At 46.5% G+C, this 18,947-nt stretch overlaps 1 pseudogene; it reads right to left on the bottom strand.

The window, feature by feature from the left end:
* Positions 1 to 8,762: 8,762 nt before the first annotated feature.
* Positions 8,763 to 18,947, bottom strand: part of LOC118573965 — a 59,809-nt pseudogene continuing 49,624 nt past the window's right edge.

The following is an 18,947-nucleotide window of genomic DNA, read 5'->3' as shown; positions in this document are numbered from 1 at the left end:
CCGAGAGAGATTGTGCTACTGAAGCTCCCATTCCGCCCCCCCCCCACAGTCCCCAACCTCCCCACATCCCCACAAACCAGTGAGTGATGCTGAGAAAAGTGGCCAAGCTGACAGGATCCTCTTCCACCCCATGCAGCAGCTCCGGTGACGGGGTAGAAGGCCCCAGCTGAACAGCAAGCCCCACTACTCCTTCCTTGGTCTCCTGAGTGCTGGGATTATGAAAGGTACCATACTCAGCCTTGAGGTATGTGTGTGTAACGTCAGGGGGAGCTTGGTCCTGCCTCAAGTGAATGTACCAAGCTTTGCTGACTCCTCATCTTGGAGAAGGGGATGGGGGTAGGAGTGGGGGAAGGCTGGGGGGAGTGGGAGGAGGGATGAGAGGGGGATCTGTGGTTGGTATGGAAAAAGACTGAAAAATTTCTTAAATAAATAAAAAAAGAAGTTTGCACCTTGTCTGTTTTATGTGGTGTGGGCCTCAGGCATATGAGGCAAACACTCTACCAATGGAGCCACCTGCCCAGTTCATTCCTTCTTTCTCCATGAATTGTTTTCATACTCAGAAAACGGTTATCTGGGTTGTGTATGTACACATGTGGAGGCCAGAGATCAACAATAGGTGTCCTTGTCTTTCTCTACTACCCACCTGTTGTAGAATATTATTTTAAGACGTGTTACTTTTGTTTATGTTGCATTTGTTTAACTCTGTGAAGCTGTGTTACTGTGCCTGTGTAAAACACCTGATGGTCTAATAAAGAGCTGAATGGCCAATAGCAAGGCAGGAGAAAGGATAGGCAGAGCTGGCAGGCAGAGAGAATATATAGAAGGAGAAATCTGGGAGGAAGAGGGAGTAGCCACAGAAAGAGGAGGACATCAGGGGTCAGCCACCCATCTACACAGCAAGCCATGGAGCAAGAGTAAGATTTACAGAAGTAAGAGAATGGGAAAAGCCCAGAGGCAAAAGATAGACGGGATAATTTAAAGTTAAGAAAAGCTGACAAGAAATAAGCCAAGCTAAGGCCAGACATTTATAAGTACGAATAAGCTTTTGTGTGATTTATTTGGGAGCTGGGGGGGCAGGTCCCCCAAAAGAGCAAAAACAACCAACAATACCCACCACCTTTTTAATTAATTAATTTTTATACAGGATCTGACTATGTAGCTCTGGCTAGGTTGGAACTCCCTAAGTACACCAAGCTGGCCTAGAATCCCAGGACCCACCTGCCTTGGCCTCTCAAGTGCTGGGAAAAAAGGTAAGTGCCACCATTCTGGCTCCACCTTAATTTTTTTTTTTTTTGAAACTGTCTCTCACTGAACCTGGATCTCACCAATGGCTGGGCTGACTGCCACAGAGCTCCAGAGATCCATTCGCTTCTGCTTCCCCAACACTGGGTCACAGGATTGCAAGGGGAAGTGGGAAGCCAGGTTCTTGAAAGCATCCTGGCTCACACTGGGCCCCTTCATTTACAGGAATGGTCCTACCTCACAGGCTGAGCATGGGCTAAAGGGAGGTGAGCAGGCAGATAAGCAGGGCTTAGTGAAGTCTTGGCACCCCCTGGACACTGGGTCTGCACAGTTCTGATGAATACATCTCACCAGCACTGACTTCTTCAGGTGACCTCAGCACCTCTCTCATCCCAAGCCAGAAAAGGGCCTGGCTGTGACTTGCCCTCAGCCAGCAAGCCCGTTTGGTTCCTTGTTAGATCTGCCGTCTTCACAGACACATTTTTTTCCACCCTTGGAAGAATTTCTAGGATTTGCCACTTTGGCCAAAGCAAGCCTCTTGTTAGCACGGGTTAGGGATGTCCAGATGATGCACCAAAGGCCATTAAATGGCCCCAGATGGTTGAGGGTGTTTGTTTTGCATCCTATCGACTCCTTGGAGCTCTGCCAGCCAGAATAGAAGCCAAGTGTGCAGAGAGGGCCCTGCACAGTTGGGTATGGCAGAGTTCCCTCAGGCAAGACAGTGCGGCTGGAGCCCAGAGGCTCTACCCTCACAGCCTTCAAGCTCACCTCGTCCAATTACTCTCTGCCTGCCCCAACTCACACTTATCACAAGGAAGGAGCTTGAGAGAAGTCATTTACACTTTAGTATGAATGTAAGTGTTCCTTGGGCCTATTTTTTGTGGAACAAAATACTTAATTTTCTTTTCCAGGAGTTCTAGCGTGTGTGAGGTCTTTGGCTTTAAATGAGTAACAGAAAAGACAAGAAAACAAAAAGAAACAAAAAGAAAGACAAACAGCATGTAACTTTTTACTGTGTGTCCTTAAAATAGAAGGATTCAGAGAGTTAAAAAGGAAAATAAAGTACTAAGCCGGCAAAAAAAAAAAAGGGGGGGTGGGGCATGGAACTCCAGAATCTGAATGGAAAAGATAAACTAACGAGAAAACCCAAAGTCTTTTGCAGGAAAACACAGCACCAGGCAGAGGCTGCAAAACTGCTGTCTTGCACATCCAACCTGGCCCAAATAGGTCTTTTACGATGCTTAACATGAGTACTGGAGATGTAGCGCAGTTAGTAGAACATTTGCCTACCATGCATGAAGTTAAGGGTTCATTCCCCAGCAGTGCCTGGACCAGCTGTAGTAGTGCATGCCTATAATACCATCACTGAGGAGGTGAAAACACAAGGTTCCAAAAAATCAAGGTTACTCTCAGCTATACAATGAGTTCAAAGCCAGCCTGTGCTGCATGAGACCCTACCTCAAAACTGAGAAGAAAGGAAAGAAAACAAATAAACAAGAAAGCCCCAGAACTTTCTCCATAAAAATTCAAATTTCCAACACTGGCACCTCCAGAAAAAAAGTCAGAAGATCTAGCACACTGGCTCCTATCTTGGCATGTAGTGGCAGTTGGCTGGTGGCCAGCAGGGGCTGCCAATCTCAGCCAGCTTCACTTGCATGCCTTGCTTGCCTAGCCTCAGCAGGCACCGAGGTTTGCCATAAACAAAAGAAAAAGACAAAAGATACTCCAGGAGACTGTTTACAGTACATCCAGCAGAAAGATTTTTATCCAGTCTATGTAAACAGAAAAGCAACAGTTCAATAGACAATGGGGGAGGGGTGGAAACAGGTACATCAGAGCCGAAGAACTTCAAATAGCCAAGAACAGGAAAGACTCAACTTCCTGGCAAGCAGGAAAAAGCAAACGAAAATGAGAAGATGCTTTTTTCCCCTGAGGCTGTCAAATGGCACAGTATCAGAAAGCTCTCTGACACTCTTGGTTAGGCCGTGGGAAGCTTGTGGGTGCTGGTTGGTAAGGACACGGGCCTCGTGAGTGCTGCTGATAAGGACGGGCCTGCCGCTGTACCCTTCCTAGAGGCCAGCCTACCAGTTCTTGTCACTATTTTTGTTTGCTTATTGATGTGGTTATGTATTTATCGGTGTGTTTGAAAGAGTCTCCTGTGGAACAGGCTGCCTTCGATTTCACGAAGGAGCCTAGGACATCTGTAAAGTTCTGCTCTTCCTGCCTCCACTTCCCAAGTCATTTATTTCAGAGTAACTTAAAAAAACAAAATAAAACAAAAGACTACCATTCATGTATTTGTGCATCATGGCATGCTTGTGGATGCTATGCTTGTGGAAGTCAGATGACAGCCTGAAGGAGTTGGTTTTCTCAATTCACCATACCGGGCCCTGGCATTGAACTTAAGTCTTCAGGAGCCTTTGCCTGCTGAACCATCTCCCCTAGATCCCAAGTTATTCCTTCCTTCCTTCCTTCCTTCCTTCCTTCCTTCCTTCCTTCCTTCCTTCATTCCTTCATTCCCTCCTTCCCTTCCTTCCTTTATCCCTCCCTCCCTCCCTCCCTCCCTTCATTTATTTTGATAAGATCTTACTATGTAGATCAAGCTGCCCCTGAACTTGACCCCTTTTTGCCTCGACTTCCCAAATGTTAGGTTAATAGGAATGGGCCACCAACCCAACAGTCATTGCTCTTTTTTTTTTTTTTTTTTTGAGACAATGTCTGGCATGGATTAGAAATCTGTGTCTGCTTCCCTTCTAGTGATGGAATTGAAGGTGGTTGCAATATGATCACAAGTTTCAAAACCTTACAGTACCTCCACCCCACCCCACTCCTCACTGTTGCAGATGGCTCAGCAGGTAAAGGGGCCTGCAAGGCACTTGCTGGCAAGCCTAACAGCCTTAGTCCGATGCCTGGGACACACATGGTTGAAAGAAAGAATCAGCTCCTGTAAGTTGTCTTCTGACCTCCACATGTCTCTCTCTCTCTCTCTCTCTCTCTCTCTCTCTCTCTCTCTCTCTCTCTCACTCACACACACACACACACACACACACACACACACACACCATAAATGTAAAAACAGTTACAATAATGATGCCGTGCTGGTGAATAGTATGTGCACATTAGATCTTAGGAAGCAGTGTCTCTCACTGTGTGCAAAGGTGATAACACACGAATAGTGAGGGAATGGCTCCACTCTTTCACACCAGTCACCTTGCACACGTCCATCTGGCTGAGTAGACAGAGGCTTGGCGGGGCTCTCAGAGTCAACAAAGTAGGAAGGACAAAGGAGATTGGGAGGAACTGCTCAGGCTGTCCTGAAAAGTGTCATACCCCAGGAACATCAATGACAGATAAGATATGGCCCTTTATTTACTCACCATTTGTGGTGCTTTGAATAAGAATGGCCCCCATAGGCTCACATATTTTAATGTTTAGTCACCATGGAGTGGCACTATTTGAGAAGTGTGTCCTTGTTGGAGTAGGTGTGGTATTGTTGGAGGAAGTGTGTCACTGGGGGTGGGCATCGAAGATTCAAAACTCTATCCCAGCCCCCTCTCCCCCGGCCTCTCTCTGCCTTCAGACCAGGATGTCACTCTCAACTACTTCTCCAGCCCCATGTCTGCCTGCATTCTGACATTCTCCCTGCCATGCTGATAATGGACTAAACCTCTGAAACTATAAGCCAGCCCAAGTAAATGCTTTCTCTTATAAGACTTATCTTGAGCCGGGGGTTGGTGGCTCACGCCTGTAATCCCAGCACTCGGGAGGCCGAGGCAGGCGGATCTCTGTGAGTTCGAGCCCAACCTGGGCTACAGAGTGAGTTCTAGGACAGGCACAAAGATACAGAGAAACCCTGTCTCGAAACAAAACAAAACAAAACAAAAAAAGACTTGTCTTGGTCATGGTGTCTCTTCACAGCACTGGGACAGTGACTAAGACACCATTCTGGAGGCCGGAAGTCAGCATCAAGATGTAAGAAGTGGGCACTAGGAAGATAGGCCAATGCCATAGCAAGCATGTGGACCTGGGTTTGATCTCCAGAATTCACATAAAAAAGATGGTCAGAGGGTCTGGAGAGATGGCAGTTAAGAGCACTGTTTGCTCTTCCAAAGGAACTGGGTTCCATTATTCCCAGCACTCACGTGGCAGCTTACAACAGTTCCAGAAGATCAGATGTTCTCTTAGACATGCATACAGATAAAACAGCCATACGCAATCAATAAATTAAATAAATAAAAAGCAGGGCACAGTGGTGAGCACTTGCGATTCCAGTGCTGGGAGGCAGACAGGTAGATTCTGAGGGCTTACCAGCCAGCCAGCCTACACTACTTGGAATGTTCTAGGCCCTGGACAGCACCTGAGGAACAACACCTGAGGGTATCCTCTAGACTACACAAGCACTAATACATGTGCATGTGTACAGAACCTGCACATGTGTGGACAATACCACCAGAGCAAACATGTGCCCCCCACACACCGGAAACACACACACACACACATACACACACACACACACACACACACACACACATGCTCACATGTTGGCAAGACTGGTACCCTCTGATGGCCATGATCCAGCCCAGGCCTATGTCTTGGGCTTGTATTTTCTCTGTGGGTCTTCATGTGGTGGTCTTCCATCTCTGTCTGTCTGTCTGTGCCCTAGTCTCCTCTCACAAGGAAACCAGTCAGGTAGAACTGAATGGTTTCCATGCTCAAGGCTACATCTTAACAACCTCATTAAAGTCCCTTTCTCCAAATGTGCTCCATTCTGAGTTCTGCAAGGTCAGGGTATCAACATGTGAAGGAGGATGGGGCACGGCTCAGCTCCCAACACTTCCCCATCTCCCCTGGGAGGCTGTCAGGAAACCTTAGTCACCACCTCCTGGATTGGGAGCAGACTCCAGGCTTTTCATGGCATAGCTGTCGACCATGAGCCTCCATGTCCTGTCTGTCATCTGTGCCTTTTGTTAGTGCTTGTTTGTGTGCATGACCAGTCCTCCTTTTAATGTTTCTATAAGTAAAAAAGCAGTCTAAAGCAGAGGCTGGCAGCCTGTGCCTAACAAAGCTGACTCATGGTTGTAATCCAAGCATTCAGAAAGCCCAGGCAAGAGGATTGCTACAGGTTCAAGGACAACCTGGGCTACAGTGTGAAACTATGTCTCAAAAAAGAGAGAAAGAAGCCAGGTGGTGGTGACGCACACCTTTAATCCCAGCCAGAGGCAGGCGGATCTCTGTGAGTTCGAGACCAGCCTGGTCTACAGAGTGAGTTCCAGGACAGTCAGGGATATACAGAGAAACTTTGTCTTGAAAACAAAAATCAAAAACAAAAAACCAATAATAATATGATAATAATAATAATAATAATAATAATAATATAGAGCTGGGCATAGTGGCACAGTCTTTTTGTGTTTGGATGCTTGTTTTTTGAGACAGAGTAGTCCTATGTAGTCCTGGCTGTCCTGAAACTCACCGTGTAGACCAGATCCGCCTGTCTCTGCCTCCCAGTACTGGATTAAAGCTGTGAATCACTACTGCCTGTGGCACTTGTTTTTATCCCAGCACTTGGGAGGCAGAGACAATATCATGCAGGGGCAGTGGTGGGGCATGAGTCTAATCTGAGCACTTGGGAGGCAGAGGCAGGAGGACCTCTGTGAGGTTGAGGCCAGCCTGGCACACACGGATTGTTCCAGGTAAGTGAGACCTTGTCTCAAAACAAAACAAAAAGTAGTTGTGAGAAAGTAAAATGTAGAATGACAGGAAGACAATACCAACTTCTGGCCTCCATGCACGTGTGCAAACACACACTCCTGCACATACGTACAAGTACACACACGTGTATAAGTGGATATACCACATACACAGCAAAATGAAGAAGGGGAGGGGGGGTTAAAGTACAGCTCAGTGATATAGTTTGGACAGTAGCATGAATAAAGCCCTGGATTCAATCCTTACCACCAAAAAAAAAAAGCCCAATAAATTGAAAGTAAGTAGCACTGAATGAAGTCTAGATGAGGGCTGGAGATACTGCTCATCGGGAACTACTCCTCTAGCATGCTGGAGTGCAGGGCCAGATCTCTCCCACTGCAAAACAAAACAAAAGATCAGATGCAATTATAGTGAATTCATGGGTGCATTTAAATATTCAGCAGATTCTTTTGCATATGAATAGGAGGTGCTGACAGTCCTGGGAGAAGGAGGAGCAGAGCTCCCAGAAAGGTAGGAAAAGGGTTGGAGCATTTTCTACAGATTTCCTACAGCAGGTCCTCCCCTCACCCCCAGGAGGTGTGAACTGCCCAAAGCATGAGGGCTACAAAGCATGTGGAGATAGCACAACCGGTGTGTGCAGTTGTTGGGAGTATAAAATGGTGGAAGGTCTGTGAAACACAGGGATCCAGGCAGAAAGGACCAATGGGTCATGATTTCCCTTGGAAGAGACATCCCAGTCCATCCAACTTATGGAACAGAGAGTGGAAGGGTGGGTGCCAGGGGCTGGGGAGGAAGTGGAGTTGGTGCTTAACATAGGGGAAGAGTTTAGTTTGGCCTGAACCCAAAGTTCTGGAGGTGGATAGTGGTGATGTACAGCAGCAGGGACGCACTTAAATGCACACAACTGTGCGCTGAAATCGGCCTCCTTGACAAAATGGATATATATCATTCAACACACACACACACACACACACACACACACACACACACACACACACACACAGAGAGAGAGAGAGAGAGAGAGAGAGAGAGAGAGAGAGAGAGAGCTATACAAATATTATCTTCTAAAGCTGGGAATGGGGATGCTTACCTATTATTCCAGCTTTGGGAAATGGAGGCAAGAGGATGGCAAATTCCTTGTAACCTGAGTTAGATAGGGCAATTCTGTTTAGAAAAAAAAAAAAGTCTTCTAAAGGAAATTTTATGAGAGATTGATGTGCCAGAAACAGACAGACAGACACAGAGACACAGACAGGTTTTTAAGAATCAGTGCTTTCTGAAGATGGAATGTACTAATGACAGCCCAGGGCTGGCTACTAGGAAAACTTGCCCTTTTCTGCCCTTTACCACAACCAGGGTGAAAGCTGACACTACCCAGAAACCCAGGCACCTTCCTCCACACTTCTGCTCTCTAGCTCTCCTCTTCCTGGTCACTTCCTCTACAGACTTCCTCAAAGCCCTGTATGGCAGGCTTGTTGTCCACGAGACTTCCATCACGTCTGTCTGCCTTGCTGCTTCTGAGCGTCAGTTGATTCTCTATGGGACTGTGTCCTCACCCTGACTACAAGTCCCTTAAAGGTAAAGTTGGGTACTGTGCCCACATCTGTAGTCCCAACTACTCCAAAGACTGAGCCAGGAGGCCACACAAACAGGAGTTAGAGGCTAGACAACCTGGGAGCAGAGTGAGACACCATAAAAACAAACGAACGAATGAACGAACCGGGAGAGGTTCCTTGGAGATAAAAAACGGAATCTTGTTTTTATTTATTTATTTAACAGACTTAATTCACTTTGTTTTTCTTGTGTAAAAACCCTCATGTGGTAGCCATGGCTGCAGCCTGGGTCCTCTGAATGGAGACTCTGGCGTGGGTTATTAACAGGATGGTCAGTGAATTCCTGAGAAGACGACTTGGTGAACACAGTCTCTTTCCAGAGGTCGGGGGTCAGATAGCTGCTGTAGGTCTTAGAGATGGCATCACAGGTGGCCTTGGCAAAGTTGCCCAGGGTGGCAGTGCAGTCCCTGGCTGATGTGCAGCAGTCATCAACCTTCATCAGTAACTTCTTGGGCACAGGAGAGAGATGATGTCAGTGCCTCCGGGGGCAGGGATGAGACGCACCAACACAGAGCCACAGCGGCCTGTCACTTTGCACGGAGCAGTGTGGGGCTTGCCAATCTTGTCCCCCAGTAGCCTCTCCGCACAGGGACAATGGATAGCTTGGCCAAGATGATGGCCCCTCGGATGGCAGTGGTTACCTCCTTGGAGCACTTAACACCAAGACCAACATGACCATTGCAGCGACAAAAGCCTTGAACCTGGTCCGCTGGCCAGCCCAAATCTGCTTCTGCCCTGGAGTGATCTTTAGAATCTCATCCTTTATGGGCCCAGGAAAAAGTCAATAATCTAAAATTTCTTAATGGTTGGGGAGAACAGGTAGATCTCCTCCAACTTGATCTTCACGTCCTTAACCAGGGAGCCCAGCTTGGTGACTGGGATCCACTCCTTGTCTTTGGCTTTACCTCCATGAGCCCAGCTTCCTAGACCACAACCACAGCTCCTAAAACCAGGGTGGAATCCTCGCCACAGCCTCCTAATCTTGGGCCCTGGGTCTGCCAGGCCCTGCCACTTGCACCAATTTGGTGTTTTCCCAAATGGCAAAAAAGTTGTTTGTTTGTTTGTTTGTTCTTCCGAGACAGGGTCTCTCTGAGTAACAGTCCTGGCTGTCCTGAAACTCACTCTGTAGACCAGGCTGGCCTTGAACTCATGGATCTGCCTGCTTCTGCTTCCCGAGTGCTGGAATTAAAAGCATTTGCCACCACCACCACCACCCCACCACCCCCACTAAAACTGATTTTTAACCTTCAACCTCAGCACTTTGGGAATCTGAGACAGGAAAACTGAGTTTGAACTGGGCCTGGGCTACACAGAAACACCTGTGGAAAAAAGGAAGGGACGGAAGAAAAACCACTAATAAAGACTTCCTTTAAGTTTTTAGAGACACTGTTTGAAATATGGAATGGAGGGAGGAAGATGAGGAGGGGGTTGAAGAGGAAGAGAAGGAGAAAGGGAAACAGAGGAACACTGGTTCTTAGCTGCCTCTGGATCGCTCTAGTTTATGTTAGTATCTGGGTAGATAGCAAGAGTATATAATATACCAGTATACAGTAAGACAGTGGAAGAGATGATCCAGCCAGCAAGGAAGACGGAGGGAGGGAATGGGAAGAGAGAGAGAGAGAGAGAGAATGGGAGCCATCAGGCTTTTGGGGGAGGGGGCTGGGGAAGGCTTAAGACAAGGGTCTCTCTTTGGAGTCCTGCCTGTCCTGGAGCTAGCTATATAGACATCAAACTCACAGAGATCTGCCTGCCTCTACCTCCTAAAGTCTGGGATTAGAGGTATGCACCCCCACATCTAGCAGTCATCAGACAGGAACCTTAATTGCACATCCTTAAGTAAAAAGAAAAGTTCTGTACTGTGATTCCAAGCATGTGACGATCTAATGAGAGTCTAAAAGAAAAAATGGATTGCAGCCCTAATATCGGGGACTGAGAAGGAAGAGTGGGTAAGTCACAGGAGGTTCTGTTTTGGTTTCAAGACATGGTCTTCTGTAGCTGAGGCTGGCCTGCAACTCACTATGAAGCTGAAAATGTCTAAATTGATTTCTGACCCTCCCAGCTTCACCTGCTAAGGACTGGGATTATAGGGGTGTACTGCCATGTTGGGTTTTATGTGGTACTTAGGACTAAACCTAGGGTTTTGTGCATCTGCCACCTAGCTACATCCCCAACCCTGAACCAACTTGTTTGTTTGAGGCAGGATTTCACTATGTAGCCCACACTGGCCTCGAACTCACAGAGTGAGTGCTGGGTTTAAAAACATACCATACCCAGCTTGAATCAATGTTTTAACACAAGATATTGATGATAAGAGAAGATGGTTGATAGAATAAAAATTCTACACTTTAAAACTGCCAAGAGAGCCAGGCAGTGGTGGCACATGCCTTTAATCCCAGCACTCTGGAGGCAGAGGCAGGTGGTTCTCTGTGAGTTCGAGGGTAACCTGGTCTACAGAGTGAGTTTCAGGACAGCCAGAGTTACACAGAGAAAGCCTGTCTGGGGTTAGAGGGAGGAGAAAGAAAGAAGAAAAAGGGAGTTAAATCCTACGTGCACCATTGCCTGCCTCTAAAACAGCTTGTGCAGAGTGTACAGGGCCACACTGCAGAGACAAACACAAAAGCTTCACTGCCAAGAGACATTTATCAAGAAACAGCTCGACCAAGAGGCAGTGGGCTTCGACAGCCGTTTCTGGAGGTTGGTCTGTTTCCCCAGCAGACCAGGACAGGCACCTATCACAGGCACACATCAGAGCCTTTCCTCCACCAGCGGTGCCTAGGACGCAATGGCAGCAACAGCTTTAAGTCTGTTTCCCTGGTGCTCTGGTCTCTGCTTTTCCAGCCTCTGCAGCAACCGCGCTGAAGAATGCTATTTGGTTGCTATCGAGGCTCTTGACCTCAGGGTGCAGGCATGTAGCAATTTAGTGCTTCCAGCCGGGAGTGGGCTGGGCTGGGATGTGGGGGTGTGTGGAGGGGGTGATCTCTACGACTGGCTCCCAGGTGACTGCTTCGTCAGCTGCACACTGCGCCACCACCCCCAGTTCATTTATCATCCTTTCCCTCTGACGCCAGCTTCTGATTAGAGGGCTAGAAAATAAGCCCTGAGAGAGAACTAATTACTTAAGTGGGGGACAGAGAGGCAGGCCAAGGAATGGCTTGGTAACAGCTTCCTCGTGCCACCAGGGTTATTACTGCAGGCTGAGGTGACCAGCAGTGTCTTGGGTCAGGCTCCCTGGGAACAAAGCCCCAGACAGGGATTCTAGGGCTACTGATTCGTTGGGGGTGGGGACCTCAGAAGGGAAAGAGAAGCATGGGCAGAAGCCAGTCAGCAGGAGAAAGATGCTCATGGAAAGGTAGATTCTTTGAACATTAGCCTCACCTGAGTGTCTTGGGGCTGTTCCACAGCATGAATGGTAACACTTACCACCGTCTCTATGCGTGGTACAAAAGATCCAGGCCTTTAAACCCCCAAATGGAACAGTCATTGGTTAATTATCTCCCATGGGGACCAAGGAACACATCAGCTCCAAGTTCTCCTTTCCAGGTTGTTCTCCTAGGCAGGGAGTGATCCTGCTTAAAGAAAGCTTAAACTAAGAGTCACTGTCGAGATGAGGCAGTAGTAGTCCAGGCTCCAGGGTGCCTGGGTGGATATCAACAGCAGTCATGAAGGGACTGGCTTCAGAAACAGCAGCTGGGCTAGTGTGGTGGTGCATGCCTGCAATCTTAGCACTTGGTAAGAAGAGGGAGGAGGATCTCAAGTTCATAGGCAACCTGGACTCCAAAGTGAGATCCTACCTCAGTCAACAGGGGCTGAGGTATAACTCAGTGGCAGAGCATTTAGTTAGTTCCATACCCAGTATCACAAAAGGGAGAAAAGGGCTTTAGAGAGATGGCTTGGTTGGTAAAGTGCTTGCCACACAGGAATGAGGTCCCAATTTCAGATCCCCAACACTCACTTAAGAAGTCAGGCATGAACTGTGTGTGCCCTTTTAACCCCAGCATTGGAGACTCGAAAACAGTAGACTTGCAGGCCATTGGCTCCACAGCCTAGCTGAATCAGCGAGCTCCAAGGTCAGGGAGAGACCCTGTCTCAAAAAAAATGAGGTGAATGGGCCAACAAGATGGTTCCGTGGGTAAAGGCAGCTTACCACTGGTCCCGATGACCTGAATTGGATCCTACAGACTCATATAATAGAAGGAGAAACCTAGTCCCAAGTTGTTCTCTGACTGCCACAGGAATATTGTAACACACTTAAGCCCAAATACTTATATATAATAAATGAGTAAATAAATAGTTTAAAAATTTTAAAATAAGGGATTGAGGAAGGCATACATCAACCTTTGACCTACACACACACTCTTCTATACATGTGTATAAACACCCACATATATACACATACATGTACACACACACATACACACAGAGGAAATGAACAAAATAGAAGTGCTCCAAGCAGAATCTACGAGAAGTGTCTACTGGTGAGAGCCTGTGAGCCCCTTTCCACTGCCTGTTGCCATGGAAGATGAGTGGGGAAGGGCTTCCACTCAGGTGGGGCTTTGTAAGCAGTCATGAGCATGTTTGAGAATCACTGGGAACCACAGCTTGTGACCCTACCACCAAATGCTAGTCTGGCAGACCGCAGGGATTCCCTGGGAAGCTTCCAGAAGTAGGTTAGCTTTAATAACAGCAGCAGGGGAAGAGGTTACTCTGTCAAGTGCTATTCTGAGTGCTGAACATCTCATTTAATCCTTAAAGCAATCCTCCAGTGAGGTGTCCCCATTTAATAGACAGAGAGACTGAGGCCCAGAAAAGTTCATTAATTTGCTCATGTTGCACAGCTAGGAATAGCTGTGAGTGTACATACACACATGGAAAAATAAATGTAGCAAGTAATACTATTGGGGCTAGAGAGATGGCTTAGTGGTTAGGAACACTAATTATTCTTCCAGAGGGTGTAGATTCAATTCTCAGCACCCACAAGATGGCTCACAATCATCCGTAACTCCAGTCCCAGGGATCTGACCTTGTTTTGTGGTTTCTGTGGGCACTAGACACATGTGGTGCACAGACAAACATGCAGACAAAGCACCCATGCACATACAATAAAACAACAAACAATAACAATACATTTTTAAAAATATTGTCGCTGGGGAGGGGGTGGTGCACGCCTTTAATCCCAGCACTTGGGAGGCAGAGGCAGGTGGATGTCTGTGAGTTCAAGGCCAGCCTGGGCTACAAAGAGAGTTCCAGGACAGCCAGAGCTACACAGAGAAACCCTACCTGGAAAAAACAAAATAAATCAATAAACAAATAAATAATGAATTGCTGTATATACCATGTTGTAGTTGGCTTTTATTAACCTTTGGCTCTTGGGGGGCCCACCACCCAATTCCCAAATAAATACACATGGAGGCTTATTCTTTCTTATAAATGCCTGGCCTTAGCTTGACTTGTTTCTAGCCAGATTTCTTTAACTTAAATTATCCCCTTTACCTTTTGCCTCTGGGCTTTTTCCTTCTCTCACTTCTGTAATCTCACTTTCACTCTTACTCTGTGGCTTTCTGTGTGGCTGGGTGGCTGGCCCCTAGCATCTTCCTCTCCTTGTTCTCTTCTGTCTCCTTGATCTTTTTTCCCCAGGTTTCTCCTTCTATTTATTCTCTCTGCTTGCCATCCCTGCCTATCCTTTCTCCTGCCTTGCTATTGACCATATATCTCTTTATTAGACCATCAGGTATTTTAGACAGACAAAGGAATACAGCTTCACAGAGTTAAATAAATGCAACATAAAAGAATGCAAAACATCTTTGCATCATTAAACAAATATTCTATAGAATAAGCAAATGTAACACGTCTTAAAATAATATTCTATGACACAATGTATTCCCATATATAGCTGAGAACTCTTCACATGTACTGAGTTACAGATGGTTGTGGGTCACCATATGGGTGCTGGGAATTGAACCCAGGTCCTCTGGAAGAGCAGCCAGTGCTGAACTGCTGAGCCATCTCTCCAGCCCTGCCTCAGTACTTTTTTGACTTTACTAAACCCGGAGTGCTGAATTCAGATTTTCCTGGGCTAGTGATAGGGGGTTCTATCCTGCCCTGTGATGCTGAATAGCATCTGTGAGCTATGGCCTCACAGTCAGTCCCATGATGCCAACTGAGGGGCAATAACCAATATTTTACAGAATGCTGTGTCACTATGACACTGTTCCGGGCTGTGGGCAGGGTAGAGTAAATGTGTTTTCCAATTACCATACTTCTAACTTGTGATGGGTTTATTGGAATAGAAACAATGGAACACCTGTATATAGCTGTATTTTATGGATATATAAATATTAGACAAAAATCTCATAGGCCAAACAAGTGGGTTGTTTTTTTTTTTTTTTTTTCTGGTTGTTTTAGTTTAGTTTTGTTTTTTTCAAGACAGGGCTTCCCTGTGTATCCCTGGCTGTCCTGGAATTTATTTTCTAGACCAGGCTGGCCTTGAACTCACAACTCAGAGATCCACCTGCCTCTGCCTCTCAAGTGCTGGGATTAAAGGCATGTGACACCACCTGCTGCCAAGCAAGTTCTTAAGGATGGAGCTCTCTCATTTGTCTATATCATGTATGTGTATGTCTGTGCATGTGCCAAGGCGTAAGTGTGGGAGTCAGAAGACAACTTTTGGGAGTTGGTTTTCAACTTCCAACCTTATAGATTCTGGGAACTAAACTCAGGTCATCAGGCTCAGCAGCAAAGTCCTTTTATCTGCTAAGCTGTCTTGCCTGCCCTCAATTTATTTATTTTGGTTTTTTGAGACAGGGTTTCTCTGTGAGGCTTTGGAGCCTGTCCTGGAACTTACTCTGTAGACCAGGCTGGCCTTGAACTCACAGAGATCCTCCTGCCTCTGCTTCCCAAGTGCTGGGATTAAAGGCAAGCACCACCACTGCCTGGACCTCACTTTATTTTTTGAGAGAGCATTTTATGTAGCCTAGGCTAGCCTGGAACTGTACGTAGTCAAGGATGACCTTAAACTTCTAGTTCTTCTGCCTCTACCCTGTCAGTGCTAGGCTTAAGGTGTAAGCTACCATACTTAGTTTAGTTTGTTCTAAGGATAGATCCCAGGGTTTCATGAATGTCCGGCAAGCACTCTACCAACTGAGCCATATTCTTAGCTCTATGCATTCAACTATAACTTTTTATAAAGAGAACATTTTAAACTATCACATAAAGATTTTCTAATACAAAACAAAATGATTTCAAATAGACTCATCTTTAAAAGTTCCTAGCATATAGTAGGTGTACAATTAACAGGAACTGTAAGAAATACTATTATCATCCACAAGTCATTTATAGAGTGCCTATTAGGTGCAGGTCACATATTTAGTCTCCATTGGAAGGTACAGAAATGCAAGACTATGTCCTTGCTCTTAGAGAAGGGGGCGGGGAGGGCAAGTGAGCACCAAATACCCCATGGTAGTGTTTACTTTGGATCTAATGAGTGCTATAGACAACCAGGACTTCAAAGAGTTGAAATCGAGATCGTTTCCAGCTGGCCTCTTTAGAGGAAATAAGGCTGGAGGGAGGCTTTGAAAAAAGGACAAGAATTCAGTAGGAAGATAAAGGGGGAAAGATCTTTGCTGGAGCAGAAAAGAGCTTGGTAGGAAGAGCAGAGGGTCTTGCTAGGCATGCGCACAGGAGGAGACTGAGTGGACACGTGACCTGGAATGGTTGAGTTTGTGGGAATCCATAAAGCATGGCGGTGGCAGCCTACCACCTTTCTCCTGACAGAAGCATAATCTTGGGCTCCAAACTTTCTAGTGGACAGAACCAGTTAGAAGCTATCACAAACTTCCTTTCTTCTTCACATTCTTGGGGGGCCGGGGTGGGGGCAGGGTGGGGCATGCACATTCAAGTCAGCATAGAAATTAGAGGACAATTTGTAAAACCTCTCACCTTTTACTGTGTGAGGCTCAGGGATTGAACTCAGGCTGTCAGGCTTGGTGGCAAGTGCCTTTTCCAGCTGAGCCATCCCACTGCCTTGTGGACTTCCTTAACAATGCTTTTTGTTTCCAAAGATCTATTTATTTATTTATGTATTCATTCATTCATTTATTTATGTTGTTTGTTTTTTGTTTTAGTTTTTTGAGACAGGGGTTCTCTGTGTAGCCCTAGCTGTTCTGGAACTCACTCTGCAGACCATGCTGGCCTCGAACTCAGAAATCCACCTGCCTCTGCCTCCAGAGTGCTGGGATTAAAGGTGTGTGCCACCACCGCCCGGCTTAGTTTTATTTTTAATTCTGTGTATACACGTGTGTCTGTGTCGGAGGTATGTATCCATACATTAGCGCAGTTTCCCAAGGGTGCTAGGAGCCAATAGTGCTTTGCGACCATGCGTGTTGTAAGGCTGTATGGTAATTCCTGTGATTGTGTGATATGCTGTGTTCAAATAGGAGTGTTGCCCATGCTATCCACATTCCCAACCACTGAGCTTGCTGAGTGGCAGCAAAGGAGTCAGTGAAAGCCAGTGGCCCACAAGGTGTAAATCCCCAGTCTGGCCTCTGCCTGCCATGACCAGGTGGCACTAGACGGTGTGGAGGAGATGTAACCAGACAGTATGAAATGAAGTCAATTACTTGAGCTGGGCACTGAGGGTGGGGATAAATAGTGAAGAATTTCTCACAGTCTCTCATTTGCTCTGCCATCAGCAAAGTGCCGTCACATAGACGGGCCTAAAAACAAACAAATAAAATGGACCATAGTAAAGGTGCCTGAGAGCCACATGCCAGAAAGAGAGACCCTACTTCCCCAAGCTGTCATTTGAACATGGCATGCACATGAGTTAAACACACAAAGACACATACACAATAAACAAACAAATAAATAAGTGTCAGAAAAAAACAGACCCCAATATCATCCTGGCTCTGGGGCCTGCCTGTCTGCATACACAGTATGTATGGAGATAACACTTTTTTAAAAAGTTACAACTTGATTAATTAACCACAAGGTCCCGGGAAATTGAGTTAAAGAAAAATTTGGATAATTGAACCAGCATATAATATCAAGAATGTTAAATACACAAGTCAGCTGAGCACGCAGAGTTTACGGCAATCTCTGATTAAAACGAAGTTTCTGATAATCAAAGTTTTAATGGGAGAGACTCATTTAAATTTCTTCTGTATAAAAGGGAGATTGGATAGTATGTGTGCAGAATATCTTGTGATATTTTTCCATTCTTCTTAGTTCTAGTTAGGGCACAGAAATGCTTTTTTAGGTATTTATTTCAGGAAAATAAAGGGGTGGGGGCTGCTCCCATGGTTTGTCCCAGGCTAGCCAAACAGGACTTGACACAGATGTGTTTACCAGATAGCTCTGCAAATTGGAGGAGAGGAAAAGCCTGCCTATCATCTAAGCCCTTTCAAAAATCAAAGCTATCCCAGGCGCACCAGAAGTCTAAACCAGCCAAGAGACAGGCCAAGTTTATAAACGTCCATAATATGTTTATTGCGAGGATGTCAATTACTCAATATCTCTGCCCTCTTGGGTCTGAGATCAGAATATTGCTACAAAAAGAAATCTGTGTTTTACTGCATTTACCCCATCATAAGTCCAGATGTCTGTAAGATTCCAATGCCAGACGTGGAGTAGGGGAGGGAGACAACAAAGCTGTGGATAATTCTGTCACATTCTAGTCCAACTGGGAGGTAGCAGCGGCAGCAGGGGTGGTGTGTCTCCTGTGGTGCCTTGTTCTTCCTCCTCTTCATGGTCCGGAGCCGTCGTTGCAATCAGGGGAACTGGCTGTTCCCAGCTTCCAGCAGCCTTTCCTGTCTGCCTCTGGAAACCTGACACGTCACATCAGAGATGTATTTCTTAATGAAATGGCTGCAGTGTGCCTAATTTACGCCAGGACAGAAAACGCCGACGGGGCACAAAGGCCACTTGTTTCTGCTGCGGTAGGGAACACATATGGGCCACATCAGTCAGAAGAGAATGGGAGTAGCTTTGCAAGGTAGCCTGCTCAGAGAATTGCCTTCTTTCTCACTGGCTCCTAGAAAGTGAGAGAGGTATTAACTGTGTGCTTACGTGCCGGCCCATTCAGCCCTGTTTATTGGAACATGAACTTGTGCTTCTGCAAGCATTTCTCCCGGGCCTGGTGGTGAGCAAGCATGTAAGAAAAGCAGCTTGTGCCATGGAACTGTCAGGGGGATTTCTTCTCTCCTTACCCCAGGCTCTTCTGGCTAACACTGTCCAACACAGCACCCTATTAAAGTGGGGCAGACTATTCTCTTCGCATGTGCTAGAGAAGGAAGGGGCCCGCAGGGTCGGCCTCCATGACACTGTACAGCCACTGGGATAGGCTCTGCCTCCCAGCAGACTAAGTATGAGCCAACCGGTATGTACCCAAAG

The sequence above is a fragment of the Onychomys torridus genome, chromosome X (genome assembly GCF_903995425.1).
Source record: "Onychomys torridus chromosome X, mOncTor1.1, whole genome shotgun sequence".
In the NCBI taxonomy this organism is placed as follows: domain Eukaryota; kingdom Metazoa; phylum Chordata; class Mammalia; order Rodentia; family Cricetidae; genus Onychomys; species Onychomys torridus.
Note: the sequence above shows the minus strand (reverse complement) of the source record. Positions and strands in the feature narration are given on the sequence as shown.